The following is a 13,789-nucleotide window of genomic DNA, read 5'->3' on the forward strand; positions in this document are numbered from 1 at the left end:
TTTAAGTCTAAACAGCAATAATATATTTGTTGTTAAATTTAAATCGATTTATCTATTTAGAATAATGAAAACACACAAATATTCAAAAGTGATTGTCTTTCTAATATCTTTTGATCTTGCCAGTTGAAGATTCATAACAAAAACAAAGTAGAGATTTTTTTTTTCAATGAAAACCTTTACATAAAAAGGATTGAAGCAGCATTCTCTTAGCTTTTACAAAAGACCATATATTGTCATCCTGGTGAACTTTTATGAAAAATAGGTCTGCATTTGTGTTTCAGTTGGTGGCAAATTAGGTTTAGTTATATTAACTTCCCATTTTAAACCAACACCAAGACTGTTTTGGGACGGACCTCGTAATTCTGAACCACGATCAGAAGCCGAGGACGACACCAATTCATGGTGTCGTCTTCGGTAGAACTTGAAACCTTCCGGTTCGAAGGCCGAGAACGTACCACCAGGCCACCGAGCGAAATCGGGTAAATAAATGCCGGCAGTCGTCATTGAATGTATGATAAAAACATTTTTTTTAAAATATTTCGAATCAGAGCATATAGACAAAGGAAAAAAAAATTAATTTTGTAAGTAAACAGACATTGATTTACTATCCCCTAAAATATTAAAAATCAAATCAAATCAAGCAATCAATAATTTTTTTATATTATTCATTTTTCAATAAAAAAGACTGATTGATAAAAAGATTGATTTCAATAAAAATGATTTTAACTGCTAAATGTATATGATAAATGTGATTACCATTAAAAATTTCTCTAGTATTAGGCATTATATCTTCCTTTATGTATGTAAGGAAGGATGCATTTATATTTCATTAAAACTGAAAAAGTAATGAAACGGTGGAAATTAAGCAATTTACCCTACCTTCTAGATCATTTTATAATGCCGTTGAAATTTTTGAAATAGTGTATTTTAGATAAAAAAAAAAATAGAGCTAATGTTTTAAAAAGAATAAACAAATTGATTGAAGATTTTTTGATAGCATTGATTTGAATAGAGTCAATTCTTTCAGATGAAATACACGCTGAATTTAAAAAGATAATGCAATTTTGAAATTTAGTGAGCATTCTGTTGAAGACAAAATTAAATGACACTAAGTTAAATGGCTAATATTAAATGACATATGAGTGAATTAAACCATACCTGATTCTCCATTAAAAATGTTGTGCATAAATATTATGAAATAAGTGACAAATTCTTTAAATAATAAAAAAAAACAATACTCAAAAAGTAACAACTGAAGATAACAACATATAATCAAACAGAAAAGAACAACTTTCGAATCATGATTATATTAATTGTTTATATTCTGAAAACAATAATAGTTGTTTCCAAGAACAACTGGATCTACAAACTGCCGAGGATATACACAAAAGAGGATATACACAAGCAACCATAATTTATTTTCGAACTGGAATTTGAACTGAAACTGGATTTCAAACTTCAGAAGTATCGAAGCCGTGAAAATTTATATCACTGGCTCGGAGGCAACACTTCATTTTACCTCTTGCTGAAAAACAAGCCCTTTCATGGCCTCCACAGGTATGTTAATTACGGAAATCATGTGACTGTGAAACTTAGTGAAACGACAGCTTAAAAGGCCAAAGCTACTATTCTGTCATCATTAGTTTTCAGTGCCCTAAATCTCACTGTGGAAAGAAATACACTTTTAGTGAAAACAGTGAATGTTAGCTATCGATCTTACAAGCATGAAATGTTTGATCAAAATCTCGTAAAGCGAAATATACAGAATAGATGCTCATTAGTACTTTATAAAAGATATATGAAAGAGAAGTATCTGTAGAGATTTCGAAGGGGAAATGTAATAATAACTCATTTGAACCACAATCTTTGAAGTAAGAAGGATTTTTTTATTAGTGAAGTAAATGAATCTCAAGAGGTTTTGACATCAAAATATCTATTAGTAGAGCAATCTCTGAAATTGATTTTGAAAATTGTGAATTATTATGAATATCACGTATAGAATGAAGGATTAATTTGCCATATCCTATTCATGAGATACCAGAATGCAATTTCAATCACAAAGATTATTTTTGAATAAATAAATAGTTCCAGCTCATTCCATAAAAAAATATTATCAATTGTAAATTTGCAATTTCGTTTTTAATGTAGATTACGGATAGAGTTTTTTTAGATTATATGATAAAATGTTAATTCTGAAAGTTTGTTACTTTTTATATTATACATACTTTAAGAAATATCAGGGCACCGTATTTTTATACTTATTGTTGAAAAATTCCTAAAATATTGAAAAAAATTTGACGGAAGAATGTACTTCGATCGATGAAATATTTATAAACTCAAAGCAAATTCTATGCATTCATTATAAACATGGAGTATCTTAAATTTTGTGAAAGTATTTTTTCAGTTAAAAAATGTTTCAGTTCATATCGAGACAACATTAAAAAAAAGAATTAATCATTGCATTAAAATGATTTAGTGTATTATGTGTGTGACATAGTAATTGATCATCTACTCAGAATTCAGTTTCTTTATAAATTTGAATACGTACGCAATTTTTTTCATCACTATAAAAATCGATTTTACATTATATAAGATTTTATTTTATAATAAAATCGGAAGATAATTTAATTAAAAAAATATTGTTTTAGTTTTTATCAACATTATTCAATAATATAGTTTTTTTTTTCATAAAAAGAATATATTATTTGCGATTTGTTCAAAATTTTTACCACAAACATATGCTTCCAATTTTTAGAAAAATATATTTTTATATACATACAAAAAAGTACAGAGTACTTCGCTGAGGTAAAATGTACATTTGAATTTTCCCTCATCTCCTCTTAATGAAATACTTTTGTGTTGTTTTTAAGTTCGCTGTTGTTCTATTAGTATTAAATACATTTAATAGGTAAATTGTAAGTTCAGTTTGAAGAAAATTTCAAAATATTTTGCTATTAGTAATGCATCATTGTATAAAATTTTAGAACTATAATAAAGAAGTGAATGAAAAATTGATTACGAAATAAAGAGGGAGTAACGGAATTCCCTAATTGCATTGGTGCAAATCAAGTTAAATAGAAATAATGAAAAAGCATTCGTGATCGCGATCTTTTGATTTAGAACATCTTCATGGTGCGAGGACTATGAATTAATTTAAAATAAAATTGTGATGAGCATAATTAATTATTTTCAATGGCTTCTCAAATATATACCGCTAAAGTGCAGAAACCAGTTAATCTGCAGATTAGCTGGTTAATCATCACATTAACTATGTTGATCCGTTAAAGTGCAGAAAATTGTTTCATTTCTCAAATTACCTAGCTAATCTGCAAATTGCCTAGTTAATCTGCATTACCTACTAGACACTCGTTAAAGGGAAAATAAGATTTTTGTTGTAAGAGCAGCAAGGTTTCTGCACGCTTAAATAAATTATGTTTATTTTTTGGTATCTGAAGAATCAGACAATTGAACAATCAACACATTAGTTGATTATAGTATCATACTTTCGTTTGGTCATTAAAACGCTATTATATTTTGAATTGTCGCTAAAGAGGTTTGCGAAGAAACCGTTTTTCATAATACTCATCAATGCTGTGCTTGCAAATTTGACAAATTTGAAAGCATAATTACCGATGCTACGCACTGGCAGTCGATGCAAATTATGAGAAATAAAAGCAACCAGCGACGACCAGACGCTCACGAAACTAAATTAAAAATATATGAAAAGGGGAAAGGGGTAATGAAAGGAAATGAGAGAAACAAAATTTTAACTTTAACAATACGGAAGCCGCTAATGTGGACATTACTAGTTAAAATGCGGAAAACTCTTGCTTCCACACTTTAACGGTGCAAATCAATTAATCTGCAGATTAGCTAAGCAATCTGCATATTAAGGCTTTCGAGTTTTAATGGTAACACTCACGCACGCTCACACACACACACACACACACACACACACACACACATATATATATATATATATAGAGAGAGAGAGAGATAGCTCATTCAGTATTTTGATGGGCTTGATTGTAACCAAGATGCCGGAAGACTAAACTTCCATCTTCTATTTCTTTTTTCCCTTTCAGCTGAAGATCAAATTTGCATGCTGATGGTGAAATCAATTTTAATTTGATTATACTCGTATAAGTTTCACAGAGGTCCTGTACGTTATTCGATATCTATATATAATTCTTTTTCTTTCTACATAAAGCATTTTTCAATTTTCCATTTTTGAAATAAAAAAAGGAAAAACATATTTTGATTGATTTTTTAAAACTGCTGAAACTAAAAAGCTCCCGAAAAGGACAAAAGTAATACGCATTCAATCCTATAAAACGGATCTGATGTCAGTAAAATGTAGAGCAGTAAGGGAAAAATGCTATCCATAAAGTTAAAATGTCACGATGAAGAAAATCCTTAAAAACGTTATCTTAAAAACTGAAATGCAATTCCATGGTTCAACAATTTTTTGATCTTTGAGAGTATTTTAACATTGCATATTTCCTTTTCCTTTTGCAAGATAGAAAATTCTTTAAAAATAATTTTTTTGAGATAAAAGGTTTGACCAAAAAACAGCAAAATATCAAATCGCCCGAATTTAACATAAAGCTTATGTATATGCTCATATTTCTCTATGTTGATGAACATTCATTTGTTAAGTAAAATGATTAGTATGAGTACTGTTGTATATGACTAATATACAGGATTTCCGAAAAAGGAATGTATCTTTTAAATATATATATATATTCCCGCCCCCTGTGATAGGATAATAGAATCCTTTATATATAAGGTAAGGTAATATAGAAAAAGGTATTATATAAAATATTTTTATTTACTTTACAAAGATTCAATATGAGATACTTTCGTGACACGGTACATAAAAAAGTCCATATGTTTAGTCGAAAGTTCTTCCATCGTCGAATTAGCACGTATAAGGATAGCAAAGACCTCTATGACTAGAAAGGATATTTGAATACGCATCTACCACAGCACATTCTCCCAATAATTTGCATTTCTCCTGATGAAGTGTTGTCGAGACTCCCAAAATCTCCAGACATGGCACCATATGATTTCTTTTAATTGGATTTTATTAAAAGCCTATGTTATTAACCAACTATTACTTCGAGATCCAATAAAGACTTAAGGGCGGATCACAAAAGCCTTTACTGCCGCTACAAGTTACATGTTGAATAAAAAAATATGAGACAAAATGGACTACCGACTCGGTATCTACCGTGAGAAACTTTGGAAAAACGTTCGTGATACAAAGAGTTTTAATATAACATCAGGAGGACGAGTATTTTTTATTGAAAAAGGCATGTTTTATTCCGGATATTCTCGTAATGCATTCCAAATTATATATTCCAGATATAAAAATTTACAATTAATTTGTATCCATGCTAAAAGATACAGTTTTCAGCAAAACTAGCGAGGTAAAAAAAATAAATGAAATACTTTCTTATCGAAAATGTAGGCGTTAATAAATATTTTTCAAATTTATAATTTTAAGTTTTTGTTTCCAAAAGAAAGATGGGTCTGTTTCTGCTATTATATTTTTAATACATAACAACAGAAACTACAGAAAAAAAAAGAGATTATTGTAATATGCTTAATATAAATACTCAAAATAAATAAGAAATATTTCCTAATAATTATTGCTGCACAGCTTTTTCGATGCAAAAAATGCAAGCACAAAATAAACAAAATGACGTAAAAGGAAAAAGTTCTTCTTTTGACTAACAACTGAATGGCATTTAATGCAAGATACTTAAATGTATCCCTGCATTGGTTAAGAATAAAATCCTACTACGCTTTTTACATGGAAGAGTAGTTATGACGATTCTTTGGATTTAGTTAGCTGCTGAAACAAAAGTCTTAGGCAATAGATAATTACTTCTTGATTTATTTCTAAAAATAGCAACTTTAAACAAGATTTAACTTCTTTTCCAGTTTTCTTCAAACATATTCTCCCACGATAAAATAGCAGATTGTAAAAATGATAGAAATCATTTATTTTTTAACTTTACATTATTTATTTAGAAAAATGCTTTTAAAATTTCTGTTAGTATTTTTCACAAGGAAGCTGGCAAATTTGAAACCATTAATTCAATGTACATTTTTTTTAAATGTTAAAATTATTATTTATTTACCTTGTCTTAGATACTTGACACTGTTGATACATGATTAATTTTTTTTTTGTATTTTAATCTCAATAAACTTCTATTAAAATGTCATTTCGATAATTATACTGATTTATGTTTAAATTATAATTTTTTAATTTTTTTCTGAAAAATTAATAATATTTTTTGATTCTTAATTTATTTATTCTATAATTACTTAATTGTATTTAAATTTTTCAACATTTTGTAGTTTGAAATAATGTTATGTTAATTGTGCTTCTTATTAAATATGTATAATAATGACAATTATTTTTTAATTTTTTTTATTTTCGAATTTATAATTAATCCAGTAATATTTATACACACTAACAAAAAACCAGTGTTTTAACAAAGTATAATTTATTAGCAATTTTAAGACCACATTTGATAGAAAATGATTATCGATAAAAACAGTTAACTAAAAACCAGTGTTTTAAAACAACATAATTTATTAACTATTTTAATCCATATTTAATAGAAAATGATTATCGATAAAACAATTAAATTTATCTTTCGCTTATCACAAAACTCTTATCTAATTTCAGTATGATATAACTTTTTAAAAAAAATTATCCTGTTTCAAACAATGCAAAGATTAATATTTAATAAAATATTGCACATATTTTAACTACTATTAATGAAAGTCTTATTAACTACTTAATTGTTACAGGGTGTATTTATTAATATTTATAAAAAACATTATTATTCGTTTTAGCAAAAATTTGGTTTTTATAAACTTTAGATTATATTCTTTCAATTTATAAGAATTGATTGAATTGTAAGCTCAATTAAAAGAATCAATTATTGAAGTGCAGATAATGATAATCGTTGATTCAATGGGTTGCAATATCTGCACTTTAATAATTATGCATTACCTTTCTCATTTTCCTTTCAAAGGGCAGTTTTGAAAGAAAATGAGTAAAAATGAAATCTGAAGAAAAATTATTAAAATTTCCATTAGAAAAAAAAAAATGCGAAAACTTTTTGAACAAATAATCCTACTTTATTATTAATATCGAAACTTTCATTTTTATGTGTTATTCAAAGTTTTTTTATATATATATATATATATATCTGGAAGTTAGCTGCTAACGGAAGAATATAAGCACTAATAACAAATGATGATGATTGGAGTGGTTAATAAAAGATATTTTTCAAGTATTTGCATAATCATCCAAACACGAGATTTGAAATGACCAAATTCTTGTCGGATATTTTCTAAAATCCTAACTTTAATTCATAATCACATGAAATTTCTAAATTTTTTCTAGCATTTCCTAATTTGAAATTATCAAATTAGAAAATTCCTAGCCGAGGTTTAATAATTTATGTTTCTTTTACATTGAGCTAAAGAAAATAATAAATATTTTTCAAAAGATTATGAAAATTCTATAAACAATCAACAAATCTCGATTTTAGTCATTTTTTTGAGAAATATAATAAAAATTTGCATTGCACAGTAAACAACCATAATTTTTTATTAATAAGAGATCATATGACTGATGAAGAAAAAATTCAAATGCTGTTGAAACAAGCTTTATTCAGGTTTTGCAAATGGTCATGCAAAATGGTTTTTTTCTTAAGAATTTAAAAAATATATATATTTAAATGATATATGAAATGTTGCATGCAGTATCTATTTTTTTAAAATTTTATTTCCATTTAATTAAAAATTTGTATTAGTAATATTAATATCCCATAATGTCAAAAATAATTTATGAAAATAAAATATAATAAAATTCAAATAACTTGGAACTGCTGTAGTAGAATTCAAGCCATTTTATTTTGCAGTTTAAAAGATTCTTAAGAAATTACAGATGGAAATTCTTAAGTATCTTAATTTTATAATTTGATTAATATAATGTGCTGTAACTTTTGTGAAGAATGAGAGTTAATACAATTTTAGTTTTAAAAAAATTGCCATCTCTTTCGACATGAGTTATTTTTCAATTGTTGCACTTGTTTAACTCTTGGAGCGTCTTTTCGTTCTAACATCGGTTTCAAAAGCATTTACAAGATGCTTTTTTTTTAGCTTTGTGCCGTCTTTTCACAAACTGTGAGAAAATGTTTATTGTTTATAAGAACAAACATTGATTTTATTTGAAACTTGATTTGATTCATTATTTAAAATAATTTCATGAATACTATTTTATATTTCAGCGGAAATAAAAGAAACTCTTCAAGCTTTGACATCATTTGTAATCCACTTATTTATCAATGTAAGCATTTCTAAATGTCTTGGATGAAGATTCTTCTGTTTTTACATTTATAATAACTCCTTTTTTTATTCTATTTTACCATTTGTTCAAAAGATTTTTTTTTTCATTTTCTTCACAAATTATCCTCTATTTATCGGGTATCTTTGAACATTGTTAACTAAATTAATCTTATTCTATACAGTTCAAATATATCACCAAAAATATGCACAGAATAACCTACTTATTAGATTACTCGGAATAAAACCTTTACCATTTATAATTTACTACGTCAATTTTCGTCCTAATGAGTCAGATTCACAGGTAAAAGGATTCTAGCTATTAAAAATATGCAACTATTGATACAAATGTAAACAAAATATACAGATTTAATTATTTTAAATTCTTGAACTTTCCTGATTTATAAAGGGATAGATATATAAATTATTTTAATGTTATTTGAATGCACATGCTTTACACAGTATGAAGGATTTTGCATTATATTATCACATTTTGTTTTTTTTAATGTATTTCAATTCCTTAGTATGAATTCAGACAAGAAAAATATTGTATAGTGAGAAATACTTGCTTGATATATGAAATAAAACTTTATTTCACGAAAAAGAAATTTCACTTTTTAACTTCTTCATTTTCTATTCTTTTTTATTTAATATTCATTCTACAATAGATAATGAATTGCTTGTTTACCTAATAGAGAATATAATGATAAGAAAAAGAGCTTATTAAAAAAAAAAACTTTTTTTTAGAATTACAGTACACTCTGCGTCATTTTCTCCCTCTTCTGTTCTTCTGTAAAAAGGTTCAAATTCATATTCACTAATATGAATTTGCTTCTAACGACACAAATTCATTCTCAAAGGAATACTTAAAAAACTATTTACAGGAAATTTGCAACATTTTTTCTTATTAAAGAACTTCTCATTCATTGCTATATTGTATTTTATTATCTCGCGAAACATGCTTTTACATTTTTCTTTCTGTTTAATGTAAGTAGAGTTTTTCTAACACTAAATAGTATATCAGATTTTTAAAATACGTTTTTTTTTAGGAACAAGCGTTAAAATCTGTTTGTTATTACGGCCCATATGCAGTAGCAGAAAACAGTAGACAGGTAGAAAATTCGATTGAATTAAAAAATTAAAAGATCTGTAATATTTATGTGTGTATGCGTGTGTGTTTTTCTGAAGACTGAAAACACATATATGGAAACCAAATTTGATTGCTGATGAATTTAATTATTATGCGCAAATTAAAATAAATGTGTCCCAAAATTTATAAAAAGAAGAAAAAAAAAGATTTGTGATTGTGCAATTCTCTACAAGAGTTAAAAAGTAATTCGATTACGAAACATAATCACGATATTCAACATTTGCTAATTAATTAATTAATCAGCATTTTAAATGCAAGTTTTTTTAATGTGCAATACAAAAAACCCAATAATATTAAAACAGCATAATTAAATTAAGTTATATCAATATAAATTAAGTATAACTTCTAGTTAAGATAAAATAAGAAAATTTCAATAATGAAAAAGAGGTTCCATGAATTCTATTCACAGTAATTTCAAATTCGTTAAATTTAAAATTTAAATTAAAGAGAGAGAATTATTTAGTACGAGAAATTGCAATAAAAATTTTTCGTTTTAAAACATTAATTAAATATTGTAATGAACTAGATACAGATTACTTAATTTGGTGAATGATCCAGGAGTATGCATGATAAATGAATAAAACAATAATATTTTTTCTTTCTTATTTTTTTTAATACAGAGATTGTTTAGATTCACTTTCAAATTTCAGTGTATCAGAGGGTTTTCTTACTTTTTGCAATTTAATAATAAAGAAAAAAAACTATTGATTTTTATTGAACTCTAAAATGCAGTTATCAGCGCAAAATAGATTTTTTTTCTTATTTGGAAGAACATACTAAAGATATTATTGTATTACATATAAAAATGTAAATATATACACACATATGTACACAAAATGTAAATATATACACACATATGTACACAAAAATGTAAATATATACACATATATACACATGTAAATATGTACACATATTATTTCTTACTTAGATTTATTGTTTGCCATTCCAGTGTTACAATTTATTAAAAAAAAATTAATGATACATTGCGTTTGTTAAACATTCAAATAAAAATATGTGAGATGGAAAAATTCTGCAATGTGTCATGTTGAATAGTTTTAAAATGAAAATAACAAGTTTCCAACAATTAAAAAATATTATGGAATTCACACACTTGGAAATGATAGGACATTTCATTTTAAATATGCTATTTTGAACAATGAATCAGAGACATGTCAAAATTCTACCAAAAGAATTATTTGATATCAAATGTAAATACAAATTTAGATACAAATTACATATAGAGTAATTACATTTGATATATATATATATATATATATATATATATATATATATATATATATATATATATATATATACAAAAGTATTAGAATCAAGTTAATAGGAAAAAAAAACCAAATAAAAATTAAACCAAAAAAATTATTAAAAAATATTAAAAAAGAATCCGGCCTGAAGACTTTTTCAAGGGTCACCCTCAGGCAGGGATTCAAATAAAGGGATTTTTTCTGTGAGGACATACAGACATTAAGTCTAATAATGATTCCTCGTGACCCGAAAATCCCCCGAAATTATGCTCAAGAGATATACCATTTTAACAGAAAGGAAATACAAAATAACAAATTAGAAAAAAACCACAAAGTAAAAATACAATAAAAACAATAACAATAAAAACAAAAACAGCATTAAAATTAAAATTAAAATTAAAAACGAAAAGGCCAAGACATACCATCCAACAGTGAACGAAACTTTAAACAATCGATTGTGATTTCCTGTTTTTGAAAGTTAACGGTAAATTATGTAAACAGAGGTAGGCACCCAGCGCCATCTATTGAGTGATCCAATATGCAAGTAAATTTCTATTTTTATTTAAGCCAAAAGATTAATCCCAAACCATACCTTGTTTAATTAAAAAATTGACATTACAGTAATTTCTAGGAAAATCATTTTTAATTAAATTTTTAAGGAGGATATTTGATGCTTCAATATAAGAATTTTTATTATTGCAAACCCTTTTGATCCTGTTAACTTGTGAGAAAATAAGATTTTTGAAAATTTTAGAGTTTAGATTGGAATGGTAGTTACATAGTTTTGTTATTTTAAAGTTGAAATCATCCCTTTTATCGTATATACCAACTATTGTTTTATCATTAGCAATTTCGATTTTTAAATCTAGAAAGGTAGCCTCAAGTTGATTTATATTTGTATCTTTTAGAATTAAATCTTTTGGATAGCAATTAGTAATAATATTAGTATTGTCGAAGTTAATCAAAAGTAGGTCATCAATATATCTCCACCCGTTTATTAAATTATATTTAATTATTTTTTTCTCATAGTAATGCAGGAAAATATTAGCTAAAGCACTTGAGAAAGCTGTCCCCATTGGAATGCCCTTGACTTGTTTATAAAAATTAATACCATTAAAAACGTAATTTTCAGTAATATTAAAATTACATAACTCAAGCCAGTTATTTTTAGGAATGATATTTTCATTTAAATATTCGTCATATATAAAAGTGCAGACCTTTATTAATTTTTCATGAGGTAGATTAGTGTATAAATTTTCGAAATCAAAAGTATTAAGTTTATTAATGTTGTTATCTTTAAGAAAATCCAATACTTCTTTGTTACTAGAAATAATAAAGTTGTCTTCATTCTTTATTTTGTCCAGGATAATTTTTAAGTATTTAAAGAAATGTTTACCCGTATAGTAATTATAACTACCAGTGCTACAGGTTACGAATCTGAATTTTAATGGATTTTTATGAAATTTAACTGTTGGGAATAAATAAGGATAGTTAAGAGAGCAAGTCTTAGTTTTGGTTTTTTTTGCGAAAGCTAGCATTCTTTTATCTAATTCCTTTTTCCCGGTGTTCTTTAACATATAAGTTGCATTAGAGTTATATTCATTAATTAAAAGTTCTTTATAATAATATTTACAAATTAAACAGAAATTATTTGCTGATTTATCTATTACTGTAATAACAAATTTTTCTTTTAAATTTTTTATTTCATTTTTTAATGTTTTACTAAAATAAATCCCACGTTCTTTAGATCTGTCAAAATCAGTATTCAATTTTATTTTAATTTCCTTTAAAATTCTCACTTTCCATTCCCCGAAACCTTCCGCAGGCCAGTGGTATTTTCTAGATAATTTGGCAATAAAAACATCCAAATCATTACCAATAGAAATCAAAATTTTGTTATGGTTTATTTTTTCTCTTAATCTAAATTTTGTTCCTCTTCCCATCAAATCTCTTAAAGAGTTGGATTCAATAATTTTTAAATTACCTGTAATAATATGACCTTTATCAATATCTATAAAATCTTTATATTTTTCCTTGTTACAGTAACAATCTGTTTTATTTATTTTATCTAAATTTTTGCTATAGTAATTATAATTACAAATTTTTTTCTTTAAAGTTGAAGTGTAACTAAACGCTATTGATACATTAGTTTTATCTGCAAGAGGAAAAAATATATTATTATTATGTATAATTTTGGGTAATTTAAGATATTCGAAGTAAATATCCAAGAATTTAATCACACAGTATTCTTTGTAAACATTATTTTTATTATTAAAAAGTAAATCGTTTTTTCCAATGTTAAGTTTACATTTAATAAGATCTAGAATAATACATTTAGTGTACGAATTTTTAAACTCTAATTCCCCGAATTTATTATTTAAAAACCATTTCATTTTATTATTTCTAAGACCAAAAATGTATTTCCTAATTCTGTGAATGTTTTCACTATTGTGTTCCAGATTACAGTAATTTTGAAATTCCTCAAATATAATTTGAAAATTGCCACCTTTCCCTTTACCTCTTTTAAATCTTTTAGAAAAGTTATCTTTATTTAGAAAATTTTTAAAAATGTTAAATTTGTTATAAATGCAATTATTGTTTAAATCTGCATAACCTTCCCCATTTAATTTACTATTGAGACCATAAGGAAATAAAGTTTTTAGGTTGCAAATATAAATGTTTTCCAGATCTAATCTTTTGTTTAATTCGTTAATATTGTCTTCTAGAATGTAGATATTAATATTGTTAAAGTTATGGTTTTGAAAATGCTCCAGTTCGAAGTCAGTGGTCCTATTTTTTATGAAGTTTTTTATATCGGATCTGTGATTGTTAATTCTTAAATTAAGCTCGGTGCTAGTTTGGCCAATATATTTTAAATTACATTCTGAACAATTAAGGAGATAAATCAAATTTTTGTTTTTACAGAATGTTTGTAATTTTGAGTTTTCATTTTTGATCTGTTCCTTATCTGCCAAAGGACATGTCCTACACTTTCCGTTTCCAC

General features: G+C 25.8%; 1 protein-coding gene across 1 annotated transcript in view; it reads right to left on the reverse strand.

Moving 5' to 3' along the window:
* LOC129963691 (pyrokinin-1 receptor-like) overlaps window positions 1-13,789 on the reverse strand; it is a 250,266-nt gene that overhangs the window by 182,163 nt on the left and 54,314 nt on the right. The gene's annotated exons all lie outside the window — the stretch shown is intronic.

This window comes from Argiope bruennichi, chromosome 3 (genome assembly GCF_947563725.1).
Source record: "Argiope bruennichi chromosome 3, qqArgBrue1.1, whole genome shotgun sequence".
In the NCBI taxonomy this organism is placed as follows: Eukaryota; Metazoa; Arthropoda; class Arachnida; order Araneae; family Araneidae; genus Argiope; species Argiope bruennichi.